Below are 23,053 nucleotides of genomic sequence, written 5' to 3' on the forward strand. Positions count from 1 at the left end.
GAGAATACATAGGCGGGAATTAGTCACAGCCTGGCCCTCAAGGGGCTCACGATATAAGAAAATAATTGGGGAGAGGGGACTGGAGACAGATACCTAAAGAACAATGAAATGCTGACAGAATAAAAGGCAAGGACAAATACACAAAATTAAAATTAAAATCAGCAAGGTGCCAGTGGTAAGGAGTTTCTGTTTGATGCGGAAGTGGTCCCCTTCCCCTCCCCATTGCCCCGACTCGCTCCCTGTGCTCTACCCCACCCCCGATATTATGTACATATTTATAATTATAAGATGTATGTATAAAAATGTACATATTTATAATTATAATTCTATTAATGATGTGAATGAATCTGTAATTCTTTTTATTTATAATGATGCTACTGATGGCTGTTTACTTTTTTTGATGTCTGCCCCCCTCCCCCCTTCTAGACTGTGAGCCCATTGTGGGCAGGGATTGTCTCTGTTGCCGAATTGTACTTCCCAAGCGCTTAGTACAGTGCTCTGCACTCAGTGAGCCCTCAGTAAATACGATTGGATGGATGGATGGATGGATGGATGGATGGATGGATGGATGGATGAATTTCAGGGTCTTCATGGGTCAGAGTCCAAGTCTACAGCAATTGCTGCAGTGGCCACCAATCTTCCTGAGGCTTTTGTGGAGACGTCATGCTGTGTCTGCTGTTCTACTCACGATGAGATCCAAATCACATTTTGTGAATGGAAGACCAATGTGCAATTTGTCTCTATCACCCCTTCTTCCCATGTGTTCTGTCCAGATAAGTCGATTGGAAATGAGTATTGCCCAAATCTGGCAAGGTGACTGTGTCTCAAAACACCAACTTTATTGTGTTGTACTTTCCCCAGCACTCAATTCAATGCTCTGCACACAGTAAGTGCTCAATCAATCAATCAATCAATCGTATTTCTTGAGCGCTTACTGTGTGCAGAGCACTGTACTAAGCACTTGGGAAGTACAAGTTGGCAACATATAGAGACGGTCCCTACCCAACAGTGGGCTCACAGTCTAGAAAGGGGAGACAGAGAACAAAACCAAACATATTAACAAAATAAAATAAATAGAATAGATATGTACAAGTAAAATAAATAAATAAATAGAGTAATAAATACGAACAAACATATATACATGTGCTGTGGGGAAGGGAAGGAGGTAAGGCGGGGGGATGGAGAGGGGGAGGAGGGGGAGATGATATCATCTAATCGATCAGTCATATTTACTGAGTGCTTACTGTGTGCAGAGCACTGTCCTAGGTGCTTGAGAGAGTACAATATAGCAGAGTCGGTAGACACATTCCCTGCCCACAGTGAACTTACCAACTGGGGTGGGGATACAGATATTAATATGAATAAATTACAGATTACGTCCATAAGTGCTGTGGAGCTGAGGGAGGGGTGAATAAAGGATGTAAATTCAAGTTGCAAACTTGTACTTCCCAAGCGCTTAGTACAGTGCTCTGCACACAGTAAGTGCTCAATCAATACGATTGAATGAATGAAAGTGCAAAGCCAATACAAGATGGGAGTGGGAGAAGAGGAAATGAGGACTGAGTCAGGGAAGGCCTCTTAGAGGAGATGTGCTTTTAATAAGGCTTTGAAGGGGGGGAGAGCGATCATTTGTCCGTGTTGAAGAGGGAGGAGGTTCCAGGCCAGAGGCAGGATGGAGACAAGAGGTCATCGGCGAGGTAGACGACATCAAGGAACAGTGAGTAGGCTGGCGTTAGAGGAGCAAAGTGAGAGGGCTGGGTTACAGTAGGAGAGCAGTGAGGTAAAGGTAGGAGGGGGCAAGCGCTATAGCGATTAAGTGTTTTAAAGCCTTGGATAAGGAGTTTAGTTATGTATATATTGATTGATTGGCTGATCTCATTACTGGTTATCTTTGCTTTCTTTTTGATGCCGAGTACGGCTCATAAGTGCCAATGGAGACATTTCTGGAGAACGCTTATTAATCGATCAATTGATGGCGTATTTTGAGCACTCACTTCTTGGGAGAGAAGAATACACACATTTCCTGCCCTCGAGGAGTTTCTTGCCTTACTTGCTCTCCGTGGTGGGTCTGGCTACCACAGCTGTATAGAATCAATCAATCAAATTTAAGAAAAGCAGCGTGGCTTAGTGGAAAGAGCCCGGGCTTTGGAGTCAGAGGCCATGGGTTCAAATCCCACTCCGCCACTTGTCAGCTGTGTGACTTTGGGCAAATCACTTCACTTCTCTGTACCTCAGTTACCTCATCTGTAAAATGGGGATTAAGATTGTGAGCCCCACGTGGGACAACCTGATCACCTTGTATCACCCCCGCGTTTAGAACAGTGCTTTGCACATAGTAAGCGCTTAACAAATACCATCATTATTATTATTATTATTGAGCACTTACAGTGTGCAGGACACTGTACTAAGTGCTTGGGAGAGTAAAATGTAACAGAGTTGGTAGACACATTCCCTGTCAACCGTGAGCTTACGGTCTAAAGCAGGTAGAAAACCACCACAGCTTCTTAGGCTACCAGTTTGCCACAGAGGTTGATGCCTCATTGGGGCTAAGCTTTGTCAATCTGTTCAAAGTCATACTAGCCTTCTTAATTTAATTTTCAATTTTTTCATTTTGCCAATGCATCATTAATGGATTGGCTGGGTGGCAACATTTTTTATAAACAGATCATATGGAAAGTAACAATGATATTGGTGAACTGAGAAAATCCTGAAGAAGCTCTCAAGATCCGTATTGATAATTTATTGATGTCCATCAAAATAATTTTATCTGATGCCCTGACAACAGGTAAAGGCAGACGTAGCACAAGTTTAATCACAAGAAGTTGCAAGCAAACGTTAAAAATCATCTCTAACTACAAAGATGGAATCACAAGACCTCCAGAGCTAGAATGGTCCACATCAGTGAAGTCTTTGAGGAGGTATGGTAAGAAATTGTACCTTGAGTGTTATTCACCGGAGGAAACAGCTGATGATTTATTATACATCCATTCACAAATTGTCCATCAGCAAACGTGGCAGCAGCACCGGGATTAAAACAAAGGCCCAAAGAGGACATAGTGAGACTGATGGCATGAAAAGCGTGCATCAGTGTCCAAAGAAAACAATGAGAAATGCAAGATGGTAAAAAAACTTAAGGGCTTGAAGAGAGTAGAAAGAGATATAAGTCTGACAAGGAATATATCAGCAGCACTGAAAGATGGAAACAGAGAAAGGCAAAATCAAATTAAGATCATGGAAATATAGACATCCTTTTATGGCAATCTCTCTGTGTCTTTATAATGACAATAACAATAATAACAATAATAGCTCAGTGGAAAGAGGAGGTCATGGGTTCAAATCCCAGCTCCGCCAATTGTCAGCTGTATGACTTGGGGGAAGTCACTTAACTTCTCTGAACCTCAGTTACCTCATCTGTAAAATGGGGATTAAGCCTGTGAGCCCCCCGTGGGACAACCTGATCACCTTGTAACCTCCCCAGTGCTTAGAACAGTGCTTTGCGCATAAGTGCTTAATAAATGCCATCATTATTATTATTATAGTAATAATAATAGTATCTGTCAAGCATACTATGAGTACTGTGTCTCAAGCACTGTTCTAAGGTCTGGGGTAGGCACAAGTTAATCAGGTTGGATGCAGTCCCTGTCCCACATGGGGCTTACAGTCTAAGTAGAAGGGAGAACAGGTATTGAATCCCCATTCTACAGATGAGTAAACCAAGGCATAGAAAAGTTAAGTGACTGGCCCTAGGTCACAAAGCAGACAAGGGGCAGAGCTGGGACTTAAGTGAAAGAAAACTGCATTCAGCAAAGAGCAAACACAGATTTTTGGGGGGAAATAATCTGGGAGGAATTTGAACGTGTTGCTCATGATGTGAAACCATGAAATTAGCCAATTGGTTGATTGACTGATTGATCTCCTGAGACTCGTGAAGCTTTAGCTTTGGCTCTATTGTACTGTGCTCTCCAAAGTGCACACAGAAAGCACTCAATACATACTGTTGGGTATGGCTTGATTGATTCAATGTATGCATTCTAAATAAGTGCCATCTTTAGTGTGAAAAAGATCAAAGGTAGTACCATATATATTTTTGCAAGTCTATGAAGTTTTTAGAAACCACTGTCTAAAATATAGATATACGTAGCTGCCGTTTGTACTCTAAGAAATGCCACTGACAATGACTCCTCCTACGGGTGCATGTTTGACTGAAAAGACCAATACAGGACCCATAATTCCAACCACAATGTGCATACACAAATACTGTCCTATGTTGTGCTAACATGTTCGCTCCTCGCAACTCCTAGAGCTGTTTTGTACTGTTTGGGATTTTATTTTCCCCAGCGCGGAGTACAATGGATGGCATATAGTAAGCACTTCACCACAATCGTTGCTTTCTCTTTTGTCTCACATCTCCTCATTGATCTCACTCCAGTCCGTAATTCGCTGTGCTGCCCAGATCATTTTTTTGGAAGACAATTCAATCCATGACTCCCCACGCCTCAAAAACCTCCAGTGTTTTGTTTTGGATTTTTCACGGTATTTGTTAAGCGCTTACTATGTGTCAGACACTGAACTAAGCACTGGGGCGTATACAAATAAATTGGTCTCTATGTCTCAGATGGGGCTCACAGTCTTAATCCCCATTCTACAGATGAGGTAACTGAGGCATAGGGAAGTTAAGTGGGTTGCCCAGTAGACAATTGGAGGAGCTGGATTTAGAACCTAAGTCCTTCTGACTTGGAAGTCAACACTTGGCCCATGCTCTTTCCACTGGGCCATGCTGCTTCTCAGGTGGTTGTCCATCCACCTCCACATCAGACGGAAACCCTTTACCGTCAGCTCGTTCCCTCCTACCTAATCTTGCTGATCTCCCACTACAACCCAACCGATACCCTCTGCTCCTCTAACAACTAGATCTTGTCTATTCCGCCACCGAGCCCTTGCCAACTCTCTCCCTCGGGCCTGGAACTGGAATGCCTGCCCCCTTCATATCTGACAGTCCACCACTCTCTTCCTCACCTTCAAAACCCACCTAAATCAACATCTCCTACAGGAGTTCTTCCCAGACTAAGCCCTTCATTTTCTTCTATGCACTGTACAGCAACGACTCTTACAAATGCACAAAATATTTACCAGACTCTTATAAAATTGCCTAAAAATGAATATATAAAGTATACATAATATATAATATATAAAAATGAATATATATGAATATATAATGAATATAATTATATGAAAATGAAATAAAATTTCATAATATCAGAGGATAAACCAGTAAAGGCCTGGGATTTTCAACAATCGATTCCGATTGCTGCCTCTCTAAACTAATGGAAAAAAGTCAAGAATACCAAATCCAGGTCCGCTAACGGCGGTAAAGTAATTAACTTAGTGGAATACAATACTGTTCTTTATATCTTCAATGAAATTGGACTCTACTTAGCATATGGTATGTGGACTTATGGGGAGGAAACAAAATCCACTTGTGTAACAGAAATCCCCTTAACAGCCCATGCTATATTGACCCAGGTGATTCAAGCAGGTGGATACACTCCCACCAAAGTTGTTAATTGCCACATCAGAGACACTTTTTTAAGAATCTCAACTGGAAAAAGGAAATTAGGACTGGTGGCAAACAACTGACTCACTGACAAATGAATGATTTTTTTGCTTGGTTCCGCGAAACCGGAAGAAAAAAATGCAGCTATTATCACCTTAAGTCATGCTAGAGGTGCACTTCTGAAAGACCGAATGGATACGGAGTGAAAATTGTCTAGCAAGATTCATTCGGGAATAACAAAGAGATCGAAGAAACTGAAAGTAGCATCTACTTCAGCCAGGAGGCCAATGCATTTGACTACCAAGAGGAGGAGGAGGAGGAGGAGAAGGAGGAGGAGAGCAGCAGGGAATGGTTCCACTAAAATTAGCATGTTGGTTTTGGACACTGACACTCTTAGCTTTGTGTGCTGGGATGATCTTTAGCCCCAGAGCCATAGCTGTCCCTGAGATCTAGAAACACCCCTAATAGTCATGCTAAACTGCTTGGAAATCCTGGGCCAGTGGGTCCTAGGCAATTGTCCAGTAGCTTACTCCATCACGGTGCATCTCTCCCATTGCTGATTGAGAGCTGACCCTCAGCCTTCCTATTCACTAGCTTCTTTGTGGTCTGCCTCAGTGACAAAAGTGGCCTTCCCAAGCCACACGGGTGGAACGGGAGTCTGGTTTTCGTCTTTCCCTTCAGTAAGCACCATTAGCAGTTCTAGGTGGTCAGCTGAAGTATCGAGGCTGGTGGCAGTAGCAGCAGCATCTATTGAGCACCTTTTGGGTGCAATGCATTGTATTAAGTGCTTGGAAAGTGCAAGCACATTCTCCACCCACAAAAAGCCTGCATGCTATTGGAGGAGACAGGCATGAAAGTATTTGCAAGACAAGTAATCAAAATTAATAATTGAACACGTGATTGAAAACATATATTGGAGGTAAATATAAGTGCATAGCTGGAGGTGATTCGAAGAAAGTGTGTCTCTTCTCCCTTGGTCAGCCTGTGACTAACTCTTATCTTTTACATTAATTCTTGTGCTCCACATCCTTTCTACAGTAGTTCCCTTAGAAAACTGTTCAAAACCCCCAAACCCCAAAGGAACCTCTGGTTGATGGTTGATCCTTGACAGATGCAATGGGGAAAGATTTTCTATGTCTTGGCCTCAACACTTAGCAATGCTAGACATTTTGGATGAAGGAGCAAAATTCCCTTAAGGCACCTGACATGGTAGTTATCTCTCCGCCTTAGGCCTTAAAGATTCTTGACCTTAGCCATGGGACCTGTTTATTTCCTGAAGCAGAAAGATTGATAGTTTGTCATTTTTGTCCTGCCCAAAATAAATGCCTGAACCTTTTGTTGCATAATCTTTATTGTGCAACTATTCAATTAGGGCTGTTCACAACAAGACTACGGCCTAAAATAGCTGTTGCGCTTCACGGTCTTTTTTGTTGTTGTTGTTTCTTTCAATAAGCTTAAAATTCCCTCATTATTGAGGCCAATAGCTTCGGAATATCTATAAGCATCCCCCCACTCCCACCCAGGAACTCCCTTCCCCTCCCAGCCAACATCACCCCCCGTGAGCCATCTTCCTGAGGTGAAATAAAAGGTCAGTTAAGGACATGGTCAGCCACATCATGAAAGGGCAAATGTTTCCTAATTCCACTCAAGAACTGGAGTGGACAATCACGCTTATGCCAAATTCAACTCAACTCTCTGCTCTACTGCGGCTCTGCTCATGGCCACAACACGCTCTTTCTCCACCTCTGCTATAAACAAGAATGTTCCAGTAAAAACATTTTACATTTTTATTTTTATTCTGCTGGAAAGAATGCTTCACGTTTTCAAAAACACCACAATTAACGCTCCTGCATGCACAGTACGAGAAACCCGTATTCACCAACAAATTGCTATTACTGTTTAAATGGAAAAATAAGAATAATCCCATAAAATAGTTCCATTCTTAAAAAAAACACAAAAACAGGATTTGACTATGCCTTCCTTAGCTGGGCAAGAAGAAAAAGTGTATTTATGTACTTAATTTTGACTAAAATCCCAATTTGGGCAATTTCTCCAAGCTCCAAGTGTAGCTTGGAGGGGCAGAGAGGCTGATGACTCTCACCTCCAAGATCCAGTCTTTGACTTTGTTGCTCGTGGCTGTTTACAATTCCCCTCTAGATGGTAAGCTCACTGTAGGCAGGGAATGTGTCTGTTTCTTGTTGTACTGAACTCTTGATCGCTGAGTACAGTGCTCTGCACACAGTAAGCGCTCAATAAATACAACTGAATGAATGAATTCACTGTTATCTTTGTCTTATGAAGTTTACCTCTCCTAGATTGTGAGCTCTATGTGGGGCAGGCTCTATGATGTCCGTTTCTACCCAGTTGCTTAGCATGATTATCGACCCTCTCTAGATGTCTGGAGAGTCAACATCTCTACTTGGACATCCTGTCACCTCAAATTTAACGTGTCCAAAACAGAGTTCCGTATCTTCCCACCCAAATATTGTCCTCTCCCAGACTTTCCCGTCACTGTAGACGGCACCACCATCCTTCCTGTCTCAAAAGCCTGTAACCTCGGCATTATCCTTGACTGTTCTCTCTCATTCAACCCACATATTCAATCTGTCACCAAATCCTGTCAGTCCCACCTTCGTAACATCGCTAAAATCCGCCCTTTCCTCTCCATCCAAACTGCCACCACATTAATACACTCATCCTATCCTGCCTAGATTACTGACCTCCCAACCTCCTGCCTCTCACCACTCCAGTCCGTACTTCAGTCTGCTGCCCAGATCATCTTTCTACAGAAATGTTCAGGACATGTCACCCCCACCTTCCAAAAATCTCCACTGGTGGCCTATGTATCTCCATATCAGACAAAAACTCCTCAGCATTGGCTTTACATCACTCCATCACCTTGCCCCCTCCTCCTTCACCTCACTTCTCTCCTTCTACAACCCGGCCTACAAACTTCGCTCCTCTGGTGCTAACCTTCTCACTGGGCTTGGATCTCACCTGTCTTAACCGCCGACCCCTGGCCCACATCCTGCCTCTGGTCTGGAACGCCCTCCCTCCTCAAATCTGCCAATTACTCTTCCCCCCTTCAAGGCACATCTCCTCCAAGAAGCCAGACTAAACCCCATTTTTCCTCATCTCCCACTCCCTCCTGCGTCGCCCTGACTTGCTCCAGCCCCACAGCACTTATAATAATAATAATAATAATAATGGTATTTGTTAAGCACTTAATATATGCAAAGCACTGTTCTAAGCACCGGGGTAGATACAAGGTGAACAAGGTTGTCCCACATGGGGCTCACAGTCTTAATCCCCATTTTACAGATAAGGGAACTGAAGCACAGGGAAGTGAAGTAACTTGCCCAAAGTCACCCAGCTGACAAGCGGCGGGGCCGGGATTAGAACCCGTGACCTCTGACTCCCAAGCCCGGGCTCTTTCCACTGAGCCACGCTGCTTCTCTAGTAATGATGGCATTTGTTAAGTGCTTACTGTGTGCCAAGCACTGTTCTAAGCTCTGGGGTAATACAAGGTAATCAGGCTGTCCCATGTGGGGTTCACAATCGTAATCCCCATTTTACGGATGAGGCAACTGAGGCACGGAGAAGTTAAGTGACTTGCCCCAAGCCAAACAGCTGATAGGTGGCAGAGCCAGGATTAGAACCCACGACTTCTGATTGCCAAGCCTGTGCTCTTTCCACTGAGCCACACTGCTTCCCTGTAGCTACAGAGAATTTATGTATTTATTTATATTAATGTGTGTCTCCCCCTTTGGAATATAAGCTTGTTGTGCGCAGGGATTGTAACTGTTTATTGTTGTACCGTACTTTCCCAAGCGCTTAGTACAGTGCTCTGCACACAGTAGTACTTAATAAATATGACCGAATGAATGAAGAAGAAGAATGGCATTCATTAAGCACTTACTATGTGCAAAGCACTGTTCTAAGCGCTGGGGAGGTTACAAGGAGATCAGATTGTCCCATGAGGGGCTCACAGTCTTAATCCCCATTTTACAGATGAGGGAACTGAGGCACAGAGAAGTTAAGTGACTTGCCCAAAGTCACACAGCTGGCAATCGGCAGAGCCGGGATTCGAACCCCTGACCCCGACTCCAAAGCCCGGGCTCTTTCCACTGAGCCATGCTGCTCCTCTAATGAATGAATGACCCATATAAAGCACTGAATAAATACCACAACCACTTACCAAATGTCCTAATTCTCCACTTCCTATTGCTCCTGGAGTCCAGACTGTTAAGCCTCGTATTTCGATTGGCATCTGCTTGTCCCATTTTTCAGGTTAAAACCACCTGGGAAACCTGACTTTAGGGCTTTTTTTGTCCAAAGCTCCTGGAGCAAACTAGCTCTGCATTCTACTCAGCACCCGGGGTGCTTTGTGTTCTCTATCTGTTACGAGAAATTGATAAAAAGGGACTTGCAGTGTTTGCACTTTGAAAAGTAGCCTATCAGATACCCAGGTATCCAGCAGCAATTTATCTCCAGCGGATCGTTATTGCTGTTTATACGTGCTCGGAGCAGAGGAGGCATACGCACACGTACACAAAAACACACACAAACACACAAACAAGCACACCTCTCCCCCGCTCCCCGCCACCGCCACTGTCCCCACAGATCACAGATGAAGACGTAATCCCCGACTGGCTACTCAAATGAGGGATTGGGGTTAGGGCCTGCCAAAGATCCTGGAATTCTTCTGCAATGAAGCCTTGGCCTTCTGGAACCACGTTTTCCTGCTCTAAAATCCCGTGTGGGCAGACAGCGGGTGCTTCTGTCCCCTTTGCCAGTTCTAGTCTCGGGAATGTGTCTGAGATATATTTTACTCTCCCAAGCGCTTAGTACAGTGCTCTGCCCACAGTAAACTCAACAAATATGACTGACTGCCTTCAGAGGCCTCTTCTTTGGTTGAGCAGAAGACTCTGGCTTCTGTAGAACAACTCTTTTGGCAGGAAAGAAGCCATCAGGTCTGTGCTGCTCTAGTGCCAGACAACATCTTCATAATGAGCCGTTTCCTCCTCGAAACCAGGAGAGACGGCACACGGGGGAAGGACCCTCCTGAGCCTTGACCCACAGAAGTTCCCGGGGCAACTCACAGATAATGAGCTTTCCGGCAAGTTCTTCCTCAGAAACTGCCTAGAAATTTCAGCCACGGGCCTTCCTTAAGTAATTCTAGCTTTCTATGGCTTCCCTGGTGCCTCCTACTACTGGTGAAGGAAGCCGTAACCCGGGTTCATCCTCAGTTAGCTGTCTGAAAGTCTTTATTGGGCCTCCACATTCGTACATTGGAGACAATCTCTGATGACTTCAGAGTAGAGTCGATCTTTCACTCCTAAAAGGAGCCCTGCCCTCAACTGTGGACCAACTGGTTCTCATAGGAAGACTTACTTCCTTGATAACAATAGCAATTCCGGCGATTTATAGAGCACTTTCCTTCTTAAAGGCCCATAGAGCTTCCACGTAGATTGGTGACAAATGACTCATTTTATCCTCATACCATCCTTGTAGAGAAGGGACAGAGACAGCAAGGCGCGATGCTGGTCTTGACGTTTCATTGTTAGAGAGGCAGCATAGTGTGGTGGATAGAGCGTGGGCTTGGCAGTCGGAAGGTTCTGGGTTCTAATCCCGGCTCCGCCACTTGCCTGCTGATTGACCTCAGGCAAGTCACTTCACTTCCCTGTGCCTCAGTTACCTCATCTGTAAAATGGGGTTTAAGACTGGGAGCCCTAAACGGGACAGGGACTGTGCCCAGCTTGATTTGCTTGTATCCACCCCAGCGCTTAGTACAGCGCGTGGCACATAGTAAGCGCTTAACACATACCATAATTATTATTATTATCGTTACTCTTTTAGCCTGGGGGACTGGCGGGACTGACCTTAGAACGCAGACCTCAGATCCCAGACGGCTTGGGACCCCTGGGCCACCATGATGCCCACCACCTTGAAAGCCCACCTATTCTAAACTCATCCCATTTCCCATGAGCATTGTCTGATGAGTGCTGCCTGGTTGGATCTGCACAGACCAAGAGAAGCAAAGAGTTACCTGGTAATTCGGGCCAAAACCGCTACAATAATTAGTAATAACAACGGTGTTTGTTAAGCACTTTCCAGGTATCAAGAACTGTACTAAGCCCTAGGGTAGATGCAAGATAATCAGACTGGATCCAGTCCCTGTCCCACGTGGGGTTAGCAGACTAGATTGGAGGGAAAACAGGTATTGAATCCCCCTTTTAATGAACGATGAGGAAACGGAGGCCCAGGAAAGTTAAGTAACTGTCTTCCATCACGCGGGGATGGGTTGGAAGAGCCAAAAGTGGGCACTCTGGGGGGCTTTTCTGGGGCCTACATATGGCTGATACTCATTCCAGGAAAACATGTTTAATGAGAGCTGTCACCTTCCTCCCCTCCCACTCTCCAACATTAAATGCATTAAATGCTTATCCTTAAACTCTATCGCTTTCCCGTCCTATGCGTTTATCGTATTGTCTGTCTCCCCAATAGGCTGTAAGACCCCCGAGGGTGGGGATCATGTCTACTGTACTCTCCCAAGTACGTAATACAGCCCTCTGTAAGGAGAAAGTGCTCAATAAATACCCCGGATTTACTGATGTCTCCCTACCCCAAACGGCAGCCACGCCCAAATCTGTTTCACCAATAAAACTGGCAGTTTCCTAAAGAATTTCAAGCATTAAGTGCCACAAGCTTCCCTGTTTGCTGCTTCCTGCTTTCCATTTTAAGCAATGATCATGTGGTTTCAACTATTTCTCACTTCAACCAGCTGCATGGGAAGCACGGGTCTCGGTTCTCTCACCACCAGATGGGGATACAGGTTTCGGCTGGAAATCCCGCTTTTACCGGCATTTTGCAGCAGGTGAAACACCAAAAACAGTTTTCATTAGCAGTGGGCTATACATGATGGCCGAGGCGTAAAGAATAAGTCGCTACGGCTTTACAGTACTGTCATCATCCTCTATGGAAATCTTCTAACCTAGCAGAGGAGATAAAACACTGATACAGGCTGCATGGTCTTCTTGCACTTTTTTAATCTCCTTCTCCAACGGGATATTCTGACAGTCCTGACAGGTCTGACAGCACACCGTCGATGAATCACCCACGAGAAAGCACAACCTAACCTACGCAGGGCTCTAATTGCTTCATCCTGGGCCTTTTTCCCTGCCCACAAGGAGCAGAAACTCTAGAGGGGGAGCTTACCGTCTAGAGTGATACTACTACTGATATAAATTGTGGCCAAAATGGTTTGCATTTCAAGCTTGCAGTAATAATAATAATAATAAGAAGAAGAATAGTATTTAAGCACTTACTATGTGCCAGGCACCGTACTAAGTGCTGGGGTGGATACAAGCAAATCGGGTTGGGCACGGTCCCTGTCCCACGTGGGGCTCACAGTCTCCATTCCCATTTTACAGACGAGGGACCTGAGGCTCAGAGAAGTGAAGTGACTTGCCCAGGGTCACACAGCGGACAAGTGGCGGAGCCGGGATTAGAACCCATGACCTTCTGGCTCCCGGGCTCATGTTCCGTCCACTAGACCAGGCTGCTTCTCGATAATGCCCAACAACTGGGTCGTTCTCCGCACAGGGCCTCACTTTCTTCGTCCCGGGCCTCACTCCTGACCCGCCTTGCACCTCCATTGTGGGATGGCCAGAAACAGTAGCAGCTTGAGGACCCCGCGGGATGTAGTAGATTGGGAAGACCACCGTGGCTACTGTAGATTTGGCGGTCACACGTGTGACTACACTCGGGAGCGGGAGAAGCCGAAAACTCTGCTCCTCTAGCTGCAGTACCCTACTGCTTTTGTTTCCATTTTGGGTATTTGTCCTTGACGTTTATGTTGTTTCAATGTTTTTGTTGTTTCAGCTCTCTGTATGTGTCTATCCCGAGGCTGTTCTCCCTGCCTTTCCTAATTAGATTGTGAACCCCTTGAGGGGGCTCACTGTAGACGGCACCACCATACTCCCTGTGGCGGTCCGTAACCTTGGCATCACCCTCGACTCAAATCCTGTCGGTTCAAACTTCACAGCGTCGTGAAAATCTGCTCTTTTCTCTCCATCCAGATTGTTACCGCGCTAATCCAAGCACGTATCCTATCCTGCTTTGATTACTGCAGCAACCTCCTTGCTGACCTCCCTGCCTCTCCCAACTCCAGTTCTTACTTCACTCTGCTGCCAGGATCATTTTTTCTCAAAAAATATTCAGTCCACGTTTCCCCACTCCTCCAGAGCACCAAGTGATTGTCTTTTCGCCTCTGCATCAAACCGAAACTCCTTATAAACTCCTTTAAAGCACTCAATCACCTTGCCCCCTCCTACCTCACTTCGCTGCTCTCCTACAACCCAGCAGGCACACTTCAATCCACTTAATGCCAACCTACTCACTGTACCTTGATCTCACGTCCTGCCTCCAGCCTGGCACTCCCTCCCTCTTCAGACCAGTCTATTAATCGGTCATATTTATTGAGCACTCTGTGTTCTAAGCGCTCGGGAGAGTACAATGTAACGAAGTTGGTAGACATACTTCCGTCCCACAATAAGCTTACAGTCTAGAGAGAGATTGAATCAGATGCGACAGTGCTTAGAACAGTGCCCAGCGTGCAGAACAGTTCCCAGCACGTAGAACAATGCTTGGCACACAAGAAACGCTTAATAAATACCGTCGTTATTAATTCCTTATTAAAAGCACCTCCTCTTCTTCTCAGCTCTCATTTCCTCTTTTCCCACTCCCTTCTGCGTTGCCTTGCACTTGGATTCTCACCCCTCCCTCAGGCCCACGACACTTATGCACATATCCGTAATGTATTTATTTATTTTACTGTCTGCCTCCTGCTCCAATCTGTAAGCTCCTTGAGGATTTGTGGCCCAGAGGAGCCTTGGGAACAAATGCTTAAGAATGAGGGCGGGTAGAGGGAAGAAAAAAATATTTAAATTTAAAATTAGATTACAGATTAGGTAGATTATTGGCCAGTGAAAGAAGGAGATAGAGACCAAGGACACTTTTCTGTGGTATTTGTTAAGCGTTTACTAAGCACTGGGGTAGATAAAAGATTGGAAACAGTCCATCTCCCACATAGTGCTCACAGTCTTAATCTCCATTTTACAGATGAGATAACTGAGGCACAGAGAAGTTAAATGCATTCATTAATTCAATAGTATTTATTGAGCGCTTACTGTGTGCAGAGCACTGGACTGAGCGCTTGGGAAGTCCAAGTCGGCAACATATAGAGACGGTCCCTACGCAACAACGGGCTCACAGTCTAGAAGGGGGAGACAGACAACGAAACAAAACATGGAGACAGGTGTCAAAATCGTCCGAACCAATGGAATTATAGCTATATACACATCATTAACAAAATAGTAAATATGTACAAGTAAAATAAATAGAGTAATAAATACATACAAATATATACAAGTGCTGCGGGGAGGGGAAGGAGGTAGGGCAGAGGGGGGGACGGGGAGGAGGAGAGGAAAAAGGGGGCTCAGTCTGGGAAGGCCTCCTGGAAGGCTCCCAGTAGGGCTTTGAAGGGAGGAAGAGGGCTAGTTTGGCAGATGTGCAGAGGGAGGGCATTCCAGGCCAGGGGAAGGACGTGGGCCGGGGGTCGATGGCGTGACAGGTGAGAACGAGGCACGGTGAGGAGCTTAGCGGCAGAGGAGCGGAGGGTGCGGGCTGGGCTGGAGAAGGAGAGAAGGGAGGTGAGGTAGGAGGGGGCGAGGTGATGGAGAGCCCTGAAGCCGAGAGTGAGGAGTTTTTGCTTGATTCGTAGGTTGACAGGCAGCCACTGGAAATTTTTGAGGAGGGGAGTGACATGCCCGGAGCATTTCTGGACAAAGATAATCCGGGCAGCAGAATGAAGTATAGACTGAAGTGGGGAGAGACAGGAGGATGGGAGATCAGAGAGGAGGCTGATGCAGTAATCCAGTCGGGATAAGATGAGCGCGCTTAGAACAGCGCTTCGAACAGTGTTTTCCGCATAGTAAGCGCTTAATAAATGCCATCATTATTTACTTATTTATTATGAGAGATTGAACCAGCAAGGTAGCGGTTTGGATGGAGAGGAAAGGGCGGATCTTGGTGATTTTGTGGAGGTGAGACCGGCAGGTTTTGGTGACGGATTGGATGTGTGGGGTGAACGAGAGAGCGGAGTCGAGGATGACACCGAGGTTGCGGGCTTGAGAGACGGGAAGGATGGTTGTGCCGTCTACAGTGATGGGAAAGTCAGGGGGAGGACAGGGTCTGGGAGGGAAGATAAGGAGTTCAGTCTTGGCCGTATCGAGTTTTAGATGGCGGGCAGACATCCAGATGGAGATGTCCTGAAGACAGGAGGAGATACGAGCCTGGAGGGAGGGAGAGAGAGTAGGGGCAAATGACTTAAATGACTTACCCAAGGCCTCAGAGCAGACAATAATAATAATAATAATAATAATGGTATTTACTAAGTGCTTACTATGTGCCAGGCACTGTACCAAGAGCTGGGGGTGGGCGGGGGGGGATGCAAGCAAATCGGGTTGGACGCAGTCCCTGTCCCACATGGGGCCCACAGTCCCGATCCCCGTTTTACAGATGAGGTAACTGAGGCACAGGGAAGTGAAGTGACTTGCCCAAGGTCAAACAGCAGACAAGTGGCAGAGCTGGGATTAGAACCCTCCTAGGCCTGGACTCTTTCCACTAGGCCGTGTGTGATACCTGTTTTCTACCTAGCCAGCACTTCTGTTACTGGGGCTTATCCACTTCCCCTCCTCCAGCTCCCCTCTCGACTCTCTTCAATCTGGTTTCTGCCCCTTTCACGCCCCTGAGAGCACAATCTCCAAAGACACCTTGTCAAATCTACTGGACTCTACTCTGCCCTAACCCTCGATCCCATGGTTGCCACCGACACTGGAAACCACTCCCTTCTTCAGGAAAGGCTTTATGCCCTAGGTTTAAATGATACAGTTCTCTCCTGGTTCTCTTCTCACTTTTCTTGGTCTCTTTTGTTGGCTCTTCCTCTGCCTCTCACCCCGTAACTGAGGCTGTCCCACGAGGCTTTATTCCGAGCCCCCTTCTTTTCTCCCTTTACACTCACTCACTCACGTTCAAAGCTTCAACTCCTCTATGGGAAGGATTCCCAAATCTACCTTGCCAGTGCGGACCACTTGTCTCCTCTTCAGTCTCGCATCTCGTCCTCCTTCCAGGACATATCCAGCGCTTAGAACAGTGCTTTGCACATAGTAAGCGCTTAACAAATACCGTTATTATTCTATCCACGTGGACGTCCCGCTGGCACCTTATGCTCCATATGTGTAAAACTGAATTCCTCATCTTCCCTGCTCCTCCACTTAACTTTCCCATCCCAGGTGACAACGCCACCCTTCAGAGAAGCAGCGTGGCCCAGTGATAAGAGCATGGGTTTGGGAATCAGAGGAGGTGGGTTCGAATCCCGGCTCTGCCACATGCCACACAATAATTATGGTATTTGTTAAGCACCTACTGTGTACTAAGCGCTGGGAGGGATACAAGCAAGTCGGATTCGACGCAGTCCTTTGTCCCACGTGGGGCTCACAATGTCCCGCTGTTGGGTAGGGACCGTCTCTATATGTTGCCAACTTGTACTTCCCAAGCACTTAGTACGGTGCTCTGCACATGGTAAGCGCTCAATAAATATGACTGACTGAATGAATGAATGAATGTCAATCCCCATTTTACAGATGAGGTAAGTGAGGCACAGAGAAGGTAAGTGACTGCCGACAAGTGGCACAGCCAGGATTAGAACCCATGACCTTCTGATCCCCAGGTCCGTGCTCTATCCACTGCACCATGCTGCTTCTCTAATGTCTGCTGTGTGACTTGGGTAAGTCACTTAACTTCTCTGGGCCTCGGTTTCCTCATCTGTAAAATGGTGATTAATCCTACTCCCTCCTATTTAGACTCTGATCCCCAAGTGGGACAGGAACTGTGTCAAACCTGATTAACTTGTGTCTACCCCGGCACTTAGAACAGCGCTTGGCACATAGTAAGTACTTAACAAGTACCAAATTATTATTATTATCATTATCATTATTGTTATTCTCCCTTTCTCTTAACTCTGTAGCTTGGCATTCCTCTTCAGGCCACCCTCTCTATTTTCATAACCAGTCAGCTCCAAAATCGAGTCCTTTTTTGTCCACAACATTTCCCAGATTTGACCCTCCCTCTCCATCCCAATGCCCACCACTCTGGTTCAGACACTTGTCACATCGTGCCTTCACTGCTGCATCATTCATTCATTCATTCCATCGTATTTATTGAGCGCTTACTGTGTGCAGAGCACTGTACTAAGCGCTTGGGAAGTACAAGTTGGCAACATAAGCATCAGCCTCTCTGCAGGTCTCCCGGCCTCCAGCCTCTCCTTTCTCCAGGCCATTCTTCACTCTGCTGCCAGGAACAATTTTCTAAAAAAATTCTGCACGTCTCCTCACTCAGCAAAACCCATCAGTGATTACCCATTATCACTCCTCATCGAGCAGAAACTCCCGACAGTTGACTTAAACCTCTGTCCCCCTTATTCATCCACACTCTTCTCCCACTGCACTACAGCTCCCTCTCTTAATTCCTCTCCATCAAGCCATTCACTGTGTTTCTTTCTAGGCCTCTTGCTCACTCCCTTTCTCCTACCTGAAATTCCGTCTTCCTTCAGATCTGCCACAGCACAGTTTGCCCCATCTTTGGAGACCCCATCACCTCCAGGAGGACCTCGTATCAACCCCAGTGCTTAGAACAGTGCTTGGTCCATAGTAAGTGCTTAACAAATACCATTATTATTATCTCATTTGTAAAATGGGGATTAAGGCTGTGATCCCTATGTGGGTTAATCCATCCTGATTATCTTGGATCTACCCCAGTGCTTAATAGAGTGCCTGGCACATAATGCTTAACAAATACCATAAAAGCAATTATTTTGTGTCTGTTCTCCTGGTAAATCATAAATTCCTTGAGAACAGAGAGTTTGTCATCTATTGTACTCTCCCAAGTGCTTAATGCGGTGTTCTGCATACAGTAAGTGCTCAACAAATACTATCGATTGATTTTCTACAAAGGAAAAAACATTTCTTTATGGAAACCCATGCTATCACCATCTCTTCTGATCCTGTCATGATGGGATTTAATATCCAAACTATTCTCTGAGACGGTTTTGGTTTTATTGCACACGGAGAACTTTCCTGTCACTGTGGTTTGCCTACAGGCAGACATCTGCAACAGCAGTGAGTCAAAAATCAGTAACGATTCCGTTTCAGGATCGCCAGGAACACAGTGACTTGGATTCAGTTTGAGCATGAAGCTATGGCATATGCAGAAAAGTCTTCCGGTGGCAGGGGGTTTTATGAAGACGGTGCAATGTGGAGTTGCTAAGGTTCCCAGTGACCTCCAGCCCCTGAGTGACAAATCCAGCTCCTCACAAAGGAACCCGGTCTGGAGAGGCAGCCGGGAGAACCCGGCTAAACTGCTTCCACTCGGGCAGGCTCGGATGCATTTTGCGCTGCAAACATTTTTAAACAATTTGGAAAATTTCACACCCTACTCTGTTCCACAGCAAGAGCTCCTAGCCCCATGGAATGGCTCTGGATCCAGAAAAAAACCTACTGATTATTTTCAGTCTGCAGTTCTCCTACGCTGCATAAATTCTAAGCCCTCTACTGACCCAGTTAGCTTCATCTCCTGCCCCCACTTCAGAGCTATCTCCCACGGTCGCCCTCCTCCTCCCTCTCCCTCTTCCTCAAACTCCTTTCTTCTCCCCAATTCGACCTCATCCAGCAACCGTGAGCTTACCCTCCCTCTACCTCCCCTGATTACCTTGCTCTGTAAAGCCTTAGCTTTATAGACCAGCCTCCCTTTTTTCAATGGGAATAAACTGTCTTCCTCAGGTGCGACCCCTGGGCCAAGCTTGCCTCTCCTTGCCTTTCTGTAGGGCAGGAGTGTCAAAGCCTCACATGCTCCACATTTATTTATATTAACATCAGTCTCCCCCTCTAGACTGTAAGCTCGCTGTGGGCAGGGAATGTGTCCATCTTATTGTGATTTTGTACTCTCCCAAGTTCTTACTACAGTGCTTTGCACACAATAAGTTCTCAATAAATATGATTGAATGAATGAATGAAAGAATGTGTGCCCCCTCCCACCCTGGCTTCTTTGTAGCATGGACTAGCAGCCACAGCGGAGGTGAAAGCCGGAGGAGGGATGTGTCATCCAAATGGACACGGAGGGTACCTGTTCTCCGCGCTGCTTAGGCTGTGAGTCTCTTGATGGACAGGAACTGTGCCCAACCCGGTTGCCTTGTACTTAATACGAGCACTTAATACAGAGCCTGGCCCATAGTAAATAATAATAATGATGGTGGCATTTAAGCGCTTACTGTGTGCTAAGCACTGTTCTAAGCGCTGGGGTAGATACGAGGTAATCAGGTTGCCCCATGTGGGGCTTACAGTCTTAATCGCCATTTTACAGATGAGGTAACTGAGGCATAGAGAAGTTGAGTGATGTGCCCAGTCACACAGCTGATAAGTGGCAGAGCCGGGACTAGAACCCACGACCTAACAAACACCCTGGTTATCCTTATTATTGTATAACAGAGTGGCAGACAGACTCAGGGCCTTTGAAGATGTGGGCTTAAAGATCCAACGTGCACCAGAGGCCAGTGGCTCATCCATGTATTGCTTTACGGTGGGTGAGCAGCCGGTAAGTCCAGACTAGGGTCCATGAGGGCCTTTTGGGAACCGAAATCTGCTCCTTAACCTTGATACGACTACTCGCTTCCAGTCTCGGGGCCTTGTCCATTGCTGGAAATCTGAGGGATTCAGCAATCTAGATAAAGGGCATGATTTTGTGGCTGAACACCAACCTTATTTTGTCTAATGGAGCAGCATGCTTTTTCCTCTGGCCAGAAAGGAAGAGTCATACTCTTTTAGCACCCTCCCACACATACCCATAGCTCCCCTCCATTTCCCCTCGAATAAGTCTTATCACATGGTTTCAATTCCTCTGTTTGGTCTGGTTCCTGACAGAATCAAAGCTCTATTTCATTTTTAATAGAGGCTTTTGTCTCCCTCGCGACTATATCGATTAAGGCAATTATATACTTTCCGCTCTTTCTCAAACTACATTAGCACATTAACAGCTGGACTAAAATGTCATTATAAAACCATACAGGTCCTGGTGGAAGCGAAAAAGGAAATGCATCTTAGAGAGTCGCCTCTGCTTCCAGTAAGGCCTTCTCTGGATGGGGAAGTTGGGCTGTATCGGCATTTCCTCTTTTCATTGGCTGGAATCCTCCAGGGCTTTCTGACGGCCTGCCGACTGCTTCCTCATCTCTGCTTCTAGGGATGGGGAGAAGAGTCTGAGAAGGGAAGGGTCAGTGACTTCTCTGCCCTCCACTAATGAGATCACAGTCCCGCCCATTTTTTCCCACCCTATGCTTGCTGTGGCCAGCCTAAGAGCCTCAGGGCAAGCAGACACCTGGTCAGAGTGAAGTCCGCTTTGTTGGACTTACCTGACATTTCCTTAAGTGTCTCTAGCTTCATTTGTGGTCATTCTGGCTTGGGTAGGTGTCAATCTGATACCCTCAGAGTCCTGGAATTAAGATAGAGGCTTTCATCCGAGTGTCTCAAAGAACTTATCAAATACTGTTCAGTGGGAATTACAGTGAGGCTCCTTTACAATGTGTTCTGGAGAAATTGAATTGGTCCTTGTAGATATCCTTTAGAAAATACCTTGAAAGCAGGTAATATTGCTTTAAGGGACTTTGATTGGCTTTTAGAAAATGGATGGTCATTTCCATTTCTTTCATTATTTATGAGGCATTTGCCACCATAGTGTTTTAAGATAGGCTTACAACAGAGGGGGAATAATAGCTGTAGTAACAACTCGAGGCTGCTTCAACAGCCAAAGAAAGGCTGTCAAAAATCACACCTCCTTTCAAAGCTTTGGGCGTTTTTCAAACTGATTAATGAAAAACTCATCTTGTCTGTATAGACAACTAGACCAAACAGAAGGCTTTGGAGGCCGGAAATGAGTTATTGGCTATCACAGTGCTGGCATTAACCTTTTCATTGATACACACCACAGCATCAATTCCTTCTTATTGAAGGAATCACTCACGAGTTCCCAGTTGGGTTGCTATAGAACAGAGGTGAGCTATGTCTTGACAGGGTGCTGAAATTTAGGTTGCCTACGAACACGAGGGGCTAGGTAAGAACCTCCAATGGTTGCCAATCGCTTGCCACGGCAAGCAGAAACTCCTCACCGTTGTCTTTAAGGTCTTCAACCAGCTCTCTCCCTCCTACCTATTCTCATTCCTCTCCCACCACAACCCAAGCTACACGTTTTGTTCCTCTAACACCCTCTCTCATCGTCGATCCCTCGCTCATACATTCCCTCCTCCTCAAACTCTGTCCTCTGGACCACAACTGGGCTAGAAAATAATATGATTTTATCAAATCTTTTCACCTATTTATTTATATAGATGTCTGCCCGCCGCCCCCCCCCCCCCCGACTGTAAGATTGTTGTGGGCAGGGAATGTGCCTGTTTAATGTTGTACTGTACTCTCCCAAGCTCTTAATACAGTGCTCTGCACACAGTAAATACGACTGAATTGAGCGAACCTAAAACTTACAAGTACGAGGGAAAAAGGAAATGCTTACTTTTGTGCTACGATTTTCTATTATATAATTCATTTCTTTCAAAATGCAGATACATCTTTGATGCCACTCAACTCATTTTGTTGTGTTTATCACAGATGTGCACCCCAAATCCTTACGATTCTAGTGTTCTGTGTTTCTACAATGATTTTTTTTTATTGACGTGTTTTCCGGTAGGTTTCTTCAGCGAAGACTGGAGTCAGAAGATCGTGGAACTAGGGACGTGCTTAGCTGAAATCTGGCCCTGGAATGATGGTAATGGAGAGTGCTAAAGGGCAGGGGAGAACGAGAGGGGACCTAAGGGTAGTAAAAATGGTGAGCCCACCCAGAAAGGGTGTGATAGGCAGAACAAGACGGGGTGGTCAGAAGCAAGAAAGAGGGCTCATACTGACAGAAGGCCCTTTGGGTCCTAAACCAAGAGTATCTGCCCCTGGAGGAGTTTATGGAGTAGAGTGATTTGGAGAAGCGGTGTGGCTCAGTGGAAAAAGCACGAGCTTTGAAGTCAGAGGTCATGGGTTCAAATCCCGGCTCCGCCAACTGTCGGCTGTGTGACTTTGGGCAAGTCACTTCACTTCTCTGGGCCTCAGTTACCTCATCTGCAAAATGGGGATTAAGTCTGGGAGCCCCCCCGTGGGACAACCTGATCACCGTGTAACCTCCCCAGCGCTTAGAACAGTGCTTTGCACAGAGTAAGCGCTTAATAAATGCCATTATTATTGTTCTTAAGTGTCCTCACGGAGACTAGAAAGGTGAAAGTGAACTCAGGAAGCAACGGAATGAATCGGCAGTTTAGTCTCACTGAGGGCTAGGCTTCGTGGAGGCCACACAGAT

The sequence above is a fragment of the Tachyglossus aculeatus genome, chromosome X3, assembly GCF_015852505.1.
Source record: "Tachyglossus aculeatus isolate mTacAcu1 chromosome X3, mTacAcu1.pri, whole genome shotgun sequence".
Classification (NCBI taxonomy): Eukaryota; Metazoa; Chordata; class Mammalia; order Monotremata; family Tachyglossidae; genus Tachyglossus; species Tachyglossus aculeatus.